The 16,880-nt window shown below is 40.6% G+C and overlaps 1 long non-coding RNA gene across 1 annotated transcript in view; it reads left to right on the top strand.

The window, feature by feature from the left end:
* LOC145524159 (uncharacterized) overlaps positions 1 to 16,570 on the top strand; it is a 44,014-nt gene extending 27,444 nt beyond the window's left edge. Inside the window, exons 2-3 of the long non-coding RNA XR_014067263.1 lie at positions 13,978 to 14,058; positions 16,429 to 16,570. This is a non-coding gene — a long non-coding RNA (uncharacterized LOC145524159). The remainder of the gene's footprint in view (positions 1 to 13,977; positions 14,059 to 16,428) is intronic.
* The last annotated feature ends 310 nt before the right edge of the window (positions 16,571 to 16,880 follow it).

The raw sequence follows: 16,880 nt of genomic DNA, 5'->3' as shown, positions 1-16,880 counted from the left end.
TCCCAACCTTCAAGGAGTGGGATGCACTGTGAATAACAGCAACTCCTTCTAGAGGGGACTTAATTGGACAGAGAAGAAGGAAAGTGTATCTATTGCCCTTTCTGGAATGAGGGAGCTTCTAATGCACCCCACAAGAGAGGGAGAGTTCTTGAAAGTATTTCTTTTAAAATTTACACTTTAGGGTTAATGGAACATGACAAAACAAACTTACATACAAGTTGCTTTAAAAAGCTTAAATTAGTTTCCATTGCTGTGACATGTAATGAAGGTGATAGTAAGAATATTTATAATAAATTCTCTTTAATTTCATATATCTGAATTTCAAATTCTTGAATTTGCAATAATTTAGGAATACAGATTGCCTTTAAAATTGTGATTTTTAGAGCTGATTTGTTTTTCATATTGATAAACTTTAAAAAAATACCTTCAGCAGTCTAGGAAACTATCTTTTCTACTTAGAGGGTAAAGCTGTGATGACAGTTTATCTTCTTTATAACTTCCCTATCTTTTTGGAGCAGGTTGTGATTGTGGGTGGATTATTCTGATACTATTGCTTTGTCTTGGCAGTATTTTGCAGCTGAAAAGTTTTCTCTGTTATCATTAAACATGTATCCTTGCTAAACATGTGATGGTAGTTCTCTAGATATAAATGAGTTCTTTAGATTCTGTTATTTCAGGTCAATAGCTCTTACATTTTAGCATGCATTAACATCACCTGGGCAGATTTCTAAAATGTACATATCTGAATGTTACTCACAGGGCCTAAGACTGAGTAGCCTGGGTGGGAACCCAAGGAGCTACATTTTAAGCTTTGCATGAGAGCGACATTCTGGAGGTGAATCAGTGCCTTAGAGCTGACCTATCAACCTCAGCACTATTGTCATTTTGGTTGGATGAATATTTGCTGTGGGAACTGTTCTCTGCATTATAGGAATCCACCTGCAATGTGGGAGACCTGGGTTTCATCCCTTGGTTGGGAAGATCCCCAAGAGAAGGGAACGGTTACCCACTCCAGTATTCTGGCCTGGAGAATTCCATGGACTCCACGGGTTCACAAAGAGTCAGACATGACTGAGTAATTTTCAACTAGCCTCTGCCCACTAGATAAATGCCAGTAGCATTCCCACCCATTGTGATAAACAAAAATGTCTCCAGACATTTTGCTCTTCCTCATTCAAACATCCTAGCCACTTAAGCATTCTTGAGTCTTATGGGACTTAAGATTCTTAAGATTCTTATGGAACTCTGGTCCAAACTTGGTTTTCTCAGAACTCTGTAGGATAAAACGAATCTTTTGTCATGGAAGGCTCAAGCTAAGGGTTCTCAAACCATTTCCAGCCCCCAGACAATTCTTATTTGGCCTTATTTTTCTTGTAATTATTAAAATTAGTTGCTAATGTTTACAATTTGAAATAAACCTATTTCTGGGTTTGCTTGAAAATTCGGAAATTCTGACCACACCAGTCTGCATTGGTGTGAGGTAAGAACCAGCTTGACCAAAGGAATAGCTGTAGTAGAGACCCAGAAGTGCTCTCCAGTTTCCTGAATCCTCAGCTGGCTGACCTCACTTATCCATGTCTGGCTCCTAGAGGTACCGGATTTGCAATTCCCAGTTTAAAAACTCCATAACTACTGACTGAGAATGGGACACATCATATGGAATAATTTTGCTAAGGTTGGCAGCATTTAAATTTTTTTTTAAATTTATGTATTTATGGCTGCTCTAGGCCTTCACTGCTGTCCTTGGGCTTTCTCTGCTTACAGTGAGTGGGGGCTACTCTTCATTGTGGTGCACAGCCTCCTCATTGCAGTGGCTTCTCTTGTTGCAGAGCATGGACTCTAGGGCTCAGGGCTGCAGTAGTTGCAGCACTCAGGCTCGCAGTTGTGGTGCACAGGCCTAGTTACTCCTTGTCATGTAGGATCCTTCCTGGACCAGGGATAGAACCCATGCTCCCTGAATTGGCAGGAGGATTCTTAACCACTGGACCACCAAGAAGTCCATGGTTCGTTTTTCTAAAATTGAAGAATAGTTGATTTACAATATGTTTCAGCTGTATAATATAATGATTAATATTTTTTACAGATTGTACTTCATATAAAGTTATTATAAAATATTGGCTATATTTCTTATGCTGTATATTAAATCCTTGTATCTTATTTATTTATATGTTATTTATTTTTACTGAGGTATAGTTTACTTACTATATTAGTTTCAGGTGTACAATATAGTGAATCAAATTTTTATAGATTATACTTCATTTATAGTTATTATAAAATATTGGCTATTTTCATGTGCTGTACAATATATACTTTTAGCTTATTTATTTTGTACATAGTAGTTTGTACCTCTTAATCCCCTACCCCTATCTTGCCTTCCCACCCCTTTGCCCACTGATAATCACTAGTTTGTATCTATGAGTTTGTTTCTGTTTTATTATATTTGTTTTATTTTTAAAATTCTACATGTAAGTGAAAACATACAACATTTGTCTTTCTCTGTTTGACTTATTTTACCCTCCATAATACCCTCCAGGTCCATCTGTGTTGTTGCAAATAGCAAAATTTTGTTCTTTTTATGGCTGAATAATGTTCCATTTTGCATGTATGTATATGTGTTTGTGTGTATACATGTTTAAAATGTTATTGAATCAGTCATGTCTGACTCCTTGCAACCCCATGGACTATAGCCTGCCAGGCTCCTCTGTCCATGGAATTCTCCAGGCAAGAATACTGGAGTGGGTAGCCATTCCCTTCTCCAGGGGATCTTTCTGACCCAGGGATTGAACCAGGGTCTCCTGCATTGTACACACCCACTTCTCCTTTGTTTTTCTAGTCCCTGAAAGTGGTTCATTTGTCTATCAAGAACCAGCACTTGACAGTGGTTCAAAAAATATATACACCCCAATATTCATAGCATTATTTACAATAGCCAAGATATGGAAGCAATCTAAATATCCATCAACAGATGAATAGATAAAGATAACCACTTTCCATGAAGAAAGGAGTAAGTGTTTGATGCACAATTACCCTTACTCTACCCAAACCTATGCTCTTGTGTGACTAACAATTTCATATGTGATGATGAGAAACTTGGACTTAGGATTGATTTCAAAAGAAAGGTAGCTGAAAATACTGCAGGTAGGGGCTTGGCTGGCTTCATGGACATGTGACTATACATTTACAGAAGACCTTGTGTGTAGAAGGGCCCTGTACTTCACTTAATGCCCTGCTGTTGCCATCTTGAATTCTTTTTTTCTTTAATTTACTATAACTCTATTGTAATAGCAGAAGACTAGAAACAGGGAAGAAGTCTATCAGCATAGAGTGGGTGAATAAGCCATATAGTAGAGGACTCTGAGGCTGAAAAAGGAATGAGGAAGATCTCAACATATTGCTGCAGAGAGATCGATGGAGTGGGTTGTTCTCTGAATAATGCAAGGTGGGTGTCCAAAATGGGAAATGCTTACTGGTTTATCATAAAAGGATTTAGCTGAGGAATGGCCAGATGGAAGAGAAGCATAGGGCAAGGTATATAGGAAGGAGCTTGGAGCTTCCATGATGCACCACTCTCTCCAAATCTCCATGTATTCACCATCCTGGAAGCTCTTAAAATTCTTAATAATTTTTGAACAAGAGGCCCTGCAATTTCTTTTTGCACTGAGCTCTGTAAGTTATGCAGATAGATCTGCCTGGAGGAGGGGCTTTTACATTTTATTTCATTTTATTATCATGAGAGGTAGAAGGGTTCAAAAATACTAAGTTCAGGAATATATCATTCTAAAGAAAAACAGGTCCTTTTCCCTTGATGAAATTGGAATACATTTATCCAAGAAATTAATAGGCAACCCCTCAAAATCAGCTTCATATAGGGAATTTCTAGGAGGCAAGGAAACAGAAGACAAAGAAGGCAGTATGATGGTGTGGAGAGTCTGCTACAAATGGATTCCAATGAATTTAGACAAACCACACAATTTCTTCAAGGCTTAGTTTCTTTATTTGTAAAATGAGGGTAATAGTTCGGATGGTATAAAGTTGTGAGGTTTAAATGAGATAGTGTGTGAGTATCTTGTACAGTGATTGGCACATAGTAAGTCCTCAGGACATGACAGTTATGTTAATTTGGGACTTTGCTCTTAGGAGTCTACAATCCAGAAGAAGAGAGAGATGTATCAAGTCATGACAGTGAAATCTGGTCTATTAGCTTAGGCTGTCATAACAAAATATCATAGACTGGGTAGCTTAAACAATAGAAATTTGTTTTCTCACAGTTCTGGAGGCTAGGAGTTAAGATCAGGGTACCAGCATAGTCAAATGGTCAAGTTCTGGTAAGAACTCTCATCCTGGCTTTCGAACAGCTGTCGTTTTGCTGTGTCCTCACTTGGCAGAAAGCTCTGGTGTCTCTTCCTTTTCTTGTAAGGGCACCAGTTTTATTGCATCAGGGCTCTACCCTTAAGACTTCATGTAATCTTTTTTTAAAAATTTATTTTATTGAGTTATAGTTGATTTACTATGTTGTGTTGATTTCTTCTGTCCAGAAAAGTGATTAGTTACACATATATAAATACACATATATATTCTTCTTAATATTCTTTTTTCCATTATGGTTTATTATAGGATATTGAATATAGTTCCCTGTGCTATACAGTAGGACTGTGTTGTTGTTCATTTAATCTTCATTCTTAAAGGCTCTAGCTCCAAAATATAGTCACATGGGGGGTTAGAGTCCCTCATATGCATTTTTTGGGGGGGATACAACTTAAGCCATAACATCTGGTATAAGTACAACCAGGGCATAGATGAATGACTAGCTCTGCTAGTATACTGAGGGAGGTCAGAGGAGGCATCACAGAGGAGATGATTTCTGAAATGTATGTAAAATGTTTTAATCAAAGAAGTATATGCTCAAAATAAATCAAGGAGCAGAGAGAAGTATATAATAAAAAACAATAATCTCCCCACCTCTCTCCAGCCTCAGGTTCACTTTCCATAGCTGATGCTAGGGAGTGAATGTTTATGTCCCCTCAAAATTCAAATATTGTAACCCTAATCCTCAGTGTGATGGTATTGGAAAGTGGAGCACTTGGGGGTTAATTAGGTCATGAGGGTGGAGCTGTTAAGATGGGCTTAGTGCCCTTATAAGAAGAGAAAATAGAGGAGAGAACTTTCTCTCCCCCTTACTCTTCCACTTCCCTCTCTCCCTCGCCCATGAGGATACAGCCCTCAACAAACCACGAAGAATACTCTCACAGACACTGGATCTGCCGGTACCTTAATTTTGGATTTCCCAACTTTCAGAAATGTGAAAATAATTTCTGTTGTTTAAACCTACCAATGCCAATGTATGATATTCTGTCATAACAGCCTAAACTAAAGACAATATGTTAAAATGTTTCTGTTTTAGTTCTCATACTTGACATTCTTCTCTACTCCTTCCAATGCTAGGTGTCTATCTTGTTTTCCCGCTAGTTCTTCTATTGGTTATCTTTTTGACTGTAAATGATTTACTTGCACCTGTCTGTTTCATCATCACTTTTCCATGTTATCTATCGACTCCCAGCTTTATAAAAAGAGAGTCATGTTCCATCCTTTTCTCTAGCTTTCTTCCTCCTACCTGGCCCGCTTTTTTAAAATTTTAACCTTTTACATTATCAAGATTACCAATTTGTTTTCTGTTCTGCTACTACAGTCAAGTTTTCCTTACAAATCAAAAAAGCAGCTTTTGTTTTATTAGGGCTATGCAAATGCTGGTCTAAGTTACATGCTTGAAATACTTTCACTTCTTTACTGAGCCAAATGATACAAACTCAGCACCAGTAGGAGGATATCTTTTCCTCAAAGTCAAATGGAGTTCTCTTTTCTTACAATTTAGAAAATTTTAAAAACCATTATATACTTGAGTTTGCTACATATTTAGATATATTTTTCTTGTGGAGTTTTATTTTTAAGTTTCTAAATGTCTCTTTCTCTGTTTTTTCTTAAAGGATTGGCTTGGACAAATTCTATTCCATCTTACCATCTGTCTTAGGCCAGGCTGTTATATCAGCATATTGTAGACTGGGTAGCTTAAACAACAAAAACTTATGTCTCTCAGTGCTGGAGGTTAGAAGTCCAAAATCAGAGTGCCAGTACCACTGAGTGCTGATGAGGGCCGGCCCTCTTCTGTGTTGCAGAGTACAACTTCTTGTTGTGTCTTTACATGGTAGAGAGCAGAGAAAGGAAGCAAGGTGTCATGACTCTTATAAGAACACAATCCCATTCATGAAGGCTCTACCTGCATGATCTCATCTAATCCTAATTACCTCCCAAAGATTCCAACTCTGAATACCATCATATTAAGGGATGGGATTTCAACATGTGAATTTTGGAGGACACAAACATTCTGTCCATACACCATCTTTTCCATCAGGATCACCCTCCTAAAGACCTTTCTTTCTTCCAGAAAACTCCATCCTCCTGCTTCTACAGGAACTGCTTATTTTCTAGGCCTGCAGTACAGCAATCATTTTGGGAATACTTGAACATCTTTCCTTTACTGCTCCTTTGTGGTGCATCTACTGTTTCTTAAATTCCATATTTTCTTTCTTGATTCTGTTCCTCATTTTGATAAAACAGATCAAGAAACATCTTAAGAATGGCATAAAACTAAGATATAAGTGTCTCAAATTATGTTTCATTAATGCATTTGATGGTTTGATTGGGTATAGTATTCAAGGATGACCAAAATACTGAAATTTTCAATTGGTTTTGTCCAGCCCTGTCTTTAAATATTCATGTTACCAACATCCCACAAAATGTGTTAAGTGTATACCATCAGAGTGTGGATAAGCCATTTATATTAATGAGTGTTCCATCACATCAGACACTCAATAGATGATGACCAGCTATCAGATCACAAGGGTAGAGTTTCTCACTGGAGACTGCAACCAGTGTGCACAACTCAGCAACAAATCAGTTTCCAGGCAACCAAACTTACCCCAACCCAATTCCTCTCAGAGTTTTTGTCATTCCTTTCTAAAGTGGTCCCTTTGCCTCTTTTTTCCCCTTTCCTGGATCCATCTTTTATCTAGGCTTTTGAGTGGAAAAACTAGCTCTGCAAACATGAATATACATCTTTCCATCTGACTCTTTGTCTAAAGGCTTTTTATTTTTAATTTTATAGTCTTTGTTGCTGCTTCCTAAGTGGGTGACTCATGCTTACCTGAGTAGAAATATGTGGAAAAATATAGACCCTTGGGGTTCACGTTAAGTAAAGAGGTTAAAGAAATAGGAAATATCCAGATTAATACTTCAAGATATAATCTCACCACAACAGATTGGAAATTATTTGCCCTTAAACTTTTGAAAGTGTAACTCTACTGCTTTTCATCAGCCACTGTACTAATGAGAAATTAGATGCCAGGTTGGCTTGTTCTCTTGTGGCTGACTTGTTTTGGAAGATTTGAAGATGTTCTTTTTATGCTTGATGTTCTGAAATTTCATAGTAACATGTTTAGGAATAAGTATTTTTAAATTCTTGAATTAGGTATTTAATAGATCCTCTCAACTGAAGGTTTATGACCACTTGGCTTTAAAAGATTTTCATTATTTCTTTGCTAATTTACTCTTTATCATGGTTTCTGTGCTCTCTTGGAAGTTGATTTGTTGAATGTAAGACTTGCTGAATTAGTCTTTTCTCAATTTTAAAAAAATTTTTTATTGTAGTAAAATACACAAAAACATGAACTTGTCTCAGCTTTTATCTCACTTTTAAAATCTCTATTTATTCTAAGACCTGAGCAACACCTTGACTTTTCCATTCTTTTACTGTGTTTTTAAAAATAATAGTAACTAATAATTTCTAATGATTAATTCTGTCTTTTGATTGCTTCTTGGTGATAGTACCTTCACCTTGGTTTACAGATAGATAATCTCTCTGAAGATTTTAAATGTAATTGCTTTGTTTCCTGAATTATTTGTTTCCCAATTACTTATCTTGGTCTTGATTTCTTGTTGCTAGTTTTCTTCCTATGCCTGGCAATCCTAAATTGTCTATAGAACAAGTAGAGACTAAAGAACCAGTGTGGTTTTCTTCTGCAGTAATGTAAGAACTCTTCAAGGTGACACACTGCATGAGGTAACATTGAGAAGGCAGGGCTGTGGCTCATAGTCTTTGCTCTCAGATGAGCAGAGGTGGGACTATTCCTCAGTCTATGGATCCTTCCAAGCAGTTGAATGTAAAGGGTTTCACTCACAGACACCATCATCCACACTAGAAACCTTAGCTTCTGTCAATTAGTTCATGTGGAGTTAGGTAGGTAAAATGGTTCAAGTTTGAAAATATAGTACAGATCTTCCTGGACTTATGAAGGGGGGTTACATACTGATAAATCCAAAGTATGTTGAAACTATCATAAGTCAAAAATGCATTTAATAGCCCTAACCAACTGAATATCATAACATAGCATAGCCTGAACATGCCCAAAGCACTTGTGCATGCTAAGTCACTTCAGTCGCGTCCAACTCTTTGCAACCCCATGGACTGTAGCCCACCAGGCTCCTCTGTCCATAGGATTCTCCAGGCAAGAATGCTGGAGTGGATTGCCATGCCTTCCCCCAGGGAATCTTCTGGACCCAGGGATCAAACCTGTGTCTCTTATGTTGCCTGCATTGGCAGGTGGGTTCTATACCACTAGTGCCACCTGGGAAGACCCCAGAACACTTACATTAGCCTACAGTTTGACAAAATCATCTAACACAAAGCCTATTTTATAATAAAGTTTGAACATCCCATGGCATTTATTGAATATTGTACAAAATTTTAAAAAAGGACAGTTGTCCAGATAGAGTGGTTGTAAATGTATCAGTTGTTTACCCTCATGACTGGGAGCTATGCTTCTGATCTGACCAGCATCAAGACAGAGAGTTTTTGCACTGCACATCGTGCCTGGAAAAGATTACAGTTCAAAATTCAAATAATGGTTCCAACTGAATGTGTATCACTTTCACACCATTTTAAAGTAAAAAAATCCTAAGTCAGGGACTGTCTGTATATACCAATGAGGTTTCTACAGTGTGAATGCTTTGTTTTAAATTAGTGAGCTTTAAACTATCTTTTTTGGAGAAGGCAATGGCACCCCACTCCAGTCCTCTTGCCTGGAAAATCCCATGGACGGAGGATCCTGGTAGGCTACAGTCCATGGGGTCGCTGAGAGTCAGACACGACTGAGCGACTTCACTTTCACTTTTCCCTTTCATGCACTGGAGAAGGAAATGGCAACCCACTCCAGTATTCTTGCCTGGAGAATCCCAGGGACGACGGAGCCTGGTGGGCTGCCATCTATGGGGTCGCACAGAGTTGGACACAACTGAAGTGACTTAGCAGTTGCAGCAGCAAACTATCTTTTTAAAATAGGATTCAAAATAGTTTTTAAACGTTGAATATGAATTTACTTGCAATCAAAAAACTATAGATGAAAGACTATATTTAATGCCATAATTGGTTTCTTTAAAAGATTATTCACCAGTTCATATTGGGCTTCTACAGCTGTTCAAGTAGACATTTTTGTAGTAATTAAACTCAAATTCTGGAGTTCTTACCCCCTTCCACTTTTATTTGGATGTTGTTTCAGGCTATATACCTAGCTTTATTTTTTGGCTGCATCTCAGAGCTGTGGGATCTTAGTTCCCTGGCCAGGGATTGAACCAGTGAAAGCACCAAGGGGATGGACCACCAGGGAATTCCCTGTGCCAAGCTTTTTTCTGTCTCCAAATTAAACATTTTATTTGTGTGTGTGTATATATATACATATATATTTATACTATATATAAACTATGCCTTTATATTTTCACCAATTAGTCCAAGTAGAGTTGAGTAGCTTCAATGGTTCGACTTAAAAAGGAAGTAAAACTCTAGTACATCCAAAAGAAAAAAACATTTCCCAGCCTTTCAGCTTTTCCTTAGTTTCTTCTTCCTTCCTACATGGAAGTTTAATAATGGTTCAGAAAATGTCTATTCAATCAATTCTTTTCAGAATCCACTATGGGAATCCTGAATCCTACCCAACTTTATCTTGTTTCTACATTGCAAAATTTAAGGCGGTAGGATCTTTGTGGCACCAAATTGGTACATTGTCCTTTTACTTATCTGGGTTGCCTCTACTTAAGTCCTAGACTTGAACTTTGGGTAGGTCCCGGGACATGTCATATCTTTTCCTTCCTGGGGTTACTCTGGAAACTGAAGAGAAGACCCTGCTAACTTCACAGAGGATACTGGCGTTTTCTCCTTTGTGATCAGCATGACTCTCAATATGGTGCTTCAGGTTCAACAATCCCAGACTCATTCAGCAGAATCTTAAGACTCCTCTTGAAGGAGGAAACAGAATAGGCTCTATCTTGAAAGCAGGACTCCATCTCGGGCCGGACTGTGGACTTTGAGCTATATGCCCAGTATCATGGAAACGACCTACCAACTGGAAAGCCAGGCCCCTGGAAGGAAGAGCCCCAGGACTCTCCCTTGCCTAAAAGAATACCCTAATTATCTGTGTAACAGAATAGAATCATATATTCTATTATGCTCATTGGGGTATGCTGCTGCTGCTGCTAAGTCGCTTCAGTCGTGTCCGACTCTGTGCGACCCCATAAACGGCAGCCCAAGAGGCTCCACTGTCCTTGGGATTCTCCAGGCAAGAACACTGGAGTGGGTTGCGGTTTCCTTCTCCAATGCGTGAAAGGGAAAAGTGAAAGTGAAGTCGCTCAGTCGTGTCCGACTCTGAGCGACCCCATGGACTGCAGCCTACCAGGCTCCTCCATCCGTGGGATTTTCCAGGCAAGAGTACTGGAGTGGGTTACCATTGCCTTCTCCGATTGGGGTGTGACCATAGTCCTATTGATAATTGTCCACTGTTAACTACCTAGGCTTAAGGCATATGAATGACAGGTTAACTTTGATTGTTATCTTTCTTTTCCTTTGCTCAGACTAGTTTCAGGGAATTTGGGGAAGTGGGTTTGGGCACTTAGGGTATATAAGGTTTTCACAAAAACTGGTCGGGGTCTTTGGCTAAGAGGAGACTCTACCTTGGGCCCACCGGTATAATAAACTGCACTCCACTATCTGCATTGTCCTTCAGAGTGAGTTTGTTTCCCAGAACGCGTGGCTACAACACTTTCATTTAGATGGGATGCCCAGTTTCCTGGAGATGGCAAAAGCCCACCCTGGAGTTCTGCAAACCTTCCAATGGCTGCAGGGCCCCCCAAATGCCCCATGCAGGCCACTCCAGGAGTCTGCTGTCTCTTGAGGGTGGAGGCTGAATGCTGAACTCACACTTTCCACAGAAATCTTAATGGTGCCCCTGCAGCCAAGAACTAGTAGCCTCTGCTTCACCCCGGGAAGTGCACATGCTGAAAGTAGAGTTAAGGGTCCAAGGGCCTGGGAAAGTGGAGCCCAGACCTCTCAAATATGTTCCCACTCCTTGATGTGCCCACCTCACACATCTCTCTTGGAATCTATGGATTTGTCACTGGCAAAGCCCTCTGGAATCCCTGGGGAAAATACAATGGAACCTGGGTGGTAAGGTCTAACCTCTTTAGGGCTTAGTCTAGTTTCACTTGCCTGTAGGGGTTTGTGTGCAGAGGCCTTGCATCTAACATATTGCATTAGAGTTCCCAGCATGGAACTGCTGTGCCTGACACTTCAGCTGGGTGGGTGGGCCTTGTGGAGAAATACAGCCAGAGACATGGCAATTCAGGATGCTGGTGGCAACAGGCTGTGTGCAGAGATGCTGTGCCAGGTATTTCAGTCTGGAGCTGTGAGCAGGGTTCTTGTGCCAGACCCAGAACTCTGTCCCCTCCAGCTCCCTAAAAAAGCAGCCCCACCCTCAGCCTGTCTGGGACCTAACTGAATGGTCTTCTGTTGGCTGGAATGACAGGGGGCAGAAGGACCCTTGTAGGACATAGATTAGGAAGGGAAGGTAACAGGCTGAGTGGCCTAGTTTATCTGTTTTTTTGTTTTGTTTTTTTACATTCTGTTTCATTTCCCTAAACTGATCCTTTGTTTCTGGATGGTAGTTTCATTCCAGGCTTAAACTTTTAGAAGAACTTGGTTCCCCAGCTCCTTTCCCCTAGTAACCTAAAGAGTAAAGAGAGCAGATGGCCTCTCAGTTCAGTTCAGTTCGGTCACTTAGTTGTGTCCAATTATTTGCGACTCCATGGACAGCAGTGCACCAGGCTTCCCTGTCCATCACCAACTCCCAGAGCTTACTCAAACTCATGTACATTGAGTGGGTCATGCCATCCAACCAGGTTATATAAAGTGCATGTTCCCTCTTTCCTTCCATTTGGTAGAATTTATTCAAAAATGAGTAAGTTAGGTGCCAAATCAGGTACATTCATTCAAAAGATGTTCAGTACAACAAATAAAAGTATTTTAGTAGAATAAATTGAAATAAATTCTATAACTGGTCTGTTTGCTGCCTCCACAGACAGACCCAGTGGACCTATGTCCCTCTCTGCACACTCTTGCTCAGCCTCTCCTTTATTCTCCTAACCCCTCAGCTGCCTCTATTCCTTCCTCTCAGTTTAGGAGACAAGCATTCACCTAGTGGGTAATGGACATGGGGTAACTAGGGCAGAAGACACAAGGACAATAAGGATGGTGGCTACTCTTAAGCAACCAACGATGCTCCTACAATGGCATTTGATGGTGGCTTGACCCAGCTCACTCTCAGAACCCTGCTGAGGAAGAAATGATTTGTGAATTTATTACTGTCTCCTCAAATACAAGCTGGAATCAAATATGAAGAAATGTAACACTGTACTCAGATATGTTGCCCACCTATTGGGAGCTTCAGAGCAGTTGCTCTTAAGAAACTGAATTAGGGTATCTGGCAAAGAGTTATTAAACTATAAAATCAATGCAGCACAGAATACAAAGCTGTTTAAAAGATGTTTCCTCCCCTACTCCCAGCCCCAGTTCACGAAACAAGACAGTAACCCGACTGATGTTAAGCAGAACCAAAGAAATAATATGCAAATCAGGAGCATGGTGATCAGCTTGGGAGCATAGCAAATTGAGTCATCAGGAACAGTTAGTAAGGGCCTCCAAAGCATTGTCCTGGGGAGAGGGAAAAATCCCCTCCCACTGGCCAGACCAATCCCATTTTGTAGGTAGAAGCATCAGGCTATCTCAGCCTGATGCTATTAAGCACTGGATATGTCTGCAGAACTCTTTGTTCTGATTTCCTGCTCTCCAGGCAATCTCTGATCATTATCCGACTTCCTCTTTGGTTCTGCCTACAGAAATGAATCTGTTACAAGGGCTTTTAGCATCCTGTGCCTTATAATGTTATTTCTTTTTTTTTTATTGTAAATGAAAAAAATGGCATTTTGACCACTAGATTATTTGGCTTCCCCTCTAGGTTGACCGACCAGGGAAGAAAGGGCTGGTTATATAATATGCATGTTCCTGTCTCTCTGAGTTGTACTTCTCATTATCAGTGAATGATCTGGCATTCTATGTTGGGGGTTTTGTTGGTGTGAGTCTGCCCCTGAGGAGATGAGTATACTCAGGGAGCACCTGGGTCTCAGAACCTGGAAGGGAGAAGGTCTGATTCTGGAATGAGGAGAGTTCCCTTGGTGAGGACACAGCCCACGGAGGCTTGTTTCTTATATGCTAAACACATATGCTTATAGCTGCTGCTACTTTACCATTTTTAGACGAAGATAAAATGTTCAGTTCATAATGTATGATACAGTGCTTACTGTGCACGACATGCCCAACATTAACTTCTGGGTTTCTAGAACAAAAGTGTGGCACTATTTCCCCTGATATTCATCCTTTAAAACATTCCTGTTAACTCATGTAAAATAAACATTTTAAAATTTCAACTTTATATCCTGATGCAGATGAATTTATAATTCAGCCTATTGATTTTAAGAAGGGAGGAGAGGAGGGAAAAGGAATGATTTTAACCCTAAACTCACCCTCTCCTATTCCTCTCCAAGCCAGAAGCAAGATGAGATTTGTGCCAAAAGATGAGAATTTCCATCCTGTTTGGATTATGCTGAGATGCTTTTGGAAGACATGTAAGAGAAGAAAACACAGCGGCAGGAAGGCACAATTCCCTGTTTATTTCTCTTTTGGATACACATTTATAAACCCTCAGAACCATGCCCCAAGAAAGTGGGATTTCCTATTTGAAGCAAGCAGAAGCAGTAGCTTTTAAAATAGAACAGCAGGATTGCTGGGAGGGGATTCTATCTAGTGATAATGGCTGCCGTTTCCATGGCAATTGCAAGCAGAAGTCATATTCACCTGCAACATTGGCATCTCTGCTCCTTTTGTTCAGAGTGAACTACCATTAAGTAGCAGACAGCACTGGTAGCGAAACACACACTGAAGTGAACTGGATGCCACCTCTCTGTGTACAGATCTTTTGTCTAATGAATCTGCAGCTCCCTAAGTCCTTTGTTGTTAACAAGAGAGAGCTTGAAAAAAAAAAATTCTGCTCTGAAAATGTTTGCAGTCTCACTTGGGCTGAATTTTTCTGAGAAAGGGTTTAAGTCTTTAATTCTCAAATCCAACAATTCCCAAACCATCCCATGCCTCAGAAACCCCTAACTCTGCAAAATGCAAATTCCCAGGTGCCCAGAAAATCTGATTTAGTAAGCCTGAGATGAGGCCCAGGACTCTGAATTCTTAATCGGTACCCTAGCTAATTCAGATACAGATGGTTCAGGCTGGTACCCTAGCTAATTCAGATACAGATGGTTCAGGCTATAGTTCTGTTGCAAGAAGGGGGACCCCTTCCAGGGCCTAAAACTGGGCTCTTGTCTAACACTTGGAAATGAATTGTCTGAGGAGACACGTGCTGACAAAGCAAGAGATTTTATTGGGAAAGGGCACCTGGGTGGAGAGCAGTAGGGTAAGGGAACCCAGGAGAACTGCTCTGTCATGTGGCTCACAGTGTCTGGTTTTATGGTGATGGGACTAGTTTCCCGGTGGTCTTTGGCCAATCATTCTAATTCAGAGTCTTTTCTGGTGGTGCATGCATCGCTCAGCCAAGATGGATGCTAGCAAGAGGGATTCTGGGAAGTGGACAGACATGCAATGTCTCCTTTTGACCTTTCCCGAACTTTTCCGGTTGGTGGTGGCTTATTAGTGTCATATTACTTAACAGGATCTCCTGTCATAAAACAACTCATGCGAATGGTTACTATGGTGTCTGGCCAGAGTGGGCGGTTTCAATCAGTGTGCTTCCCCTAACAGTTCTAAGAAGCCCTGTTTCAGGATACTGTTCCCTTACTGGAAAATTATGAATTGAATCTCAAGGGATTTCTTCCACGAGGAGTCTACTTTGAATGTATTCAGGCCATGTAGCTTTAGTCAGGCAGCAAAGTGGTTTTAGAGTAGTCCTGAGCTTTTACACTGTTTGCTTGGGGGCTTATTTCATTATAATTAAGTGGCAGTACTCCCCCAAAAGGCACCCCATGCCTGCTGTTTTCATCTAGAGAAGAGGCAAGGAACACTCTTGTGCAGCACCTGGCCAGCTGGCTTCAGAGGATAGGCAGCGGAGCTGTCACTTCCAAGTTCAAGACAAAGAGATGAAGTTCTTATAGCGTACTGCCCTTCTCATAACAGTTAGTGTGGGCTGCAGCTTTAGGAAGGCTACAGATTCACAACTGTAGCTATGAAGGGAGAAAGTGTCCATTTGAGTTCCTGTTCTCACTGATGTGAGGTCCCCACTCCTTGGACACGTCTTCTTGTAGCAACATTTTCCCTCATCCTTTTATTTTTCTAGCCTCTCAGCTTTAGATGTGCAAGGAATCTTTCTCCATTGCTTTCATTCAGTTTCTAGGTTGCCCTAGATGCTTCTTTTGGAGAAGGCAATGGCACCCCACTCCAGTGTTCTTGCCTGGAGAATCCCAGGGATGGCGGAGCCTGGTGGGCTGCTGTCTATGGGGTCACACAGAGTCGGACACAACTGAAGCGACTTAGCAGCAGCAGCAGCAGCAGATGCTTGTTTTAACCATATTCTGTTTGTTAAATAGATACAGAATCCCCACAAGCACCTGCCTCCAGGGATAGCCTGGGAAAAGGGTCTGGCAAAGATAGGAAGCCTTTCTGTGCAAAGCCGGCATGGAAGGCAGACAGAACACAGACAATGGCTCAGACTGAAATTCAGAATACCCTAAGTGAAACTTTGCAGAAAGAAAGATGCTCCCCTTGCCCCAAGCCCACAGTCCTCGGTTCAGAAATAACTTCATGTGCACGTGCCAAAGCGCTGCAGGTGGTACTGATGCTTTTGTTCAAATGTGGTTTCTCTTTGAAGGAGAACAAAGTAGATCTGAATAAAAGTCCTATTTTTGGAAAAGTAAGTGATGCACTGATAGATATTTGCAATGTGAAAACGCTTTCCTCAGGCTTTATCCTCAGTAACTTAACTTTTCTTATAGCAGGAGGAGCTCACATCACAGAGAGGACTTGGTGACCGCTGTGTCACTGACACTTTGTGGCTTTTCTCATTTTCACAGAATGGGAACAACAGGAGTGGTTTTCAGAGCCATGAAAATTCAAAATAAAATAACATATAGGCAATTGTTGTCAACTGCTTTATTTTTTAATCTACTAACTCTTGTAAGCTGGCACTTCTCTTGCTGACAACCATAGGGCCAGCTTTGTAAACAAGTCATAGTTGAGGGCAGAGCACAGGGGTTCCTTGTCAAAGGAACTCCATGGAGTTCTACTAAGAAGGTGACAGTAACAAGAAGCAGTAAAATGTGGTAGTTAAGCTTGAAAGCTTTGGCACTGGTCTTCCTGAATACCAATCCGTGCTCCTCACATACTCAGAGACTCCTTGTTCATAAAATGGGAACCATGAGAGCTACATCCTATGACTATGGTGAAT

The sequence above is a fragment of the Giraffa tippelskirchi genome, chromosome 10, assembly GCF_054371585.1.
Source record: "Giraffa tippelskirchi isolate mGirTip1 chromosome 10, T2T-mGirTip1v1.2.pri, whole genome shotgun sequence".
Classification (NCBI taxonomy): Eukaryota; Metazoa; Chordata; class Mammalia; order Artiodactyla; family Giraffidae; genus Giraffa; species Giraffa tippelskirchi.
This window is presented reverse-complemented; position numbering and strand designations above follow the sequence as displayed.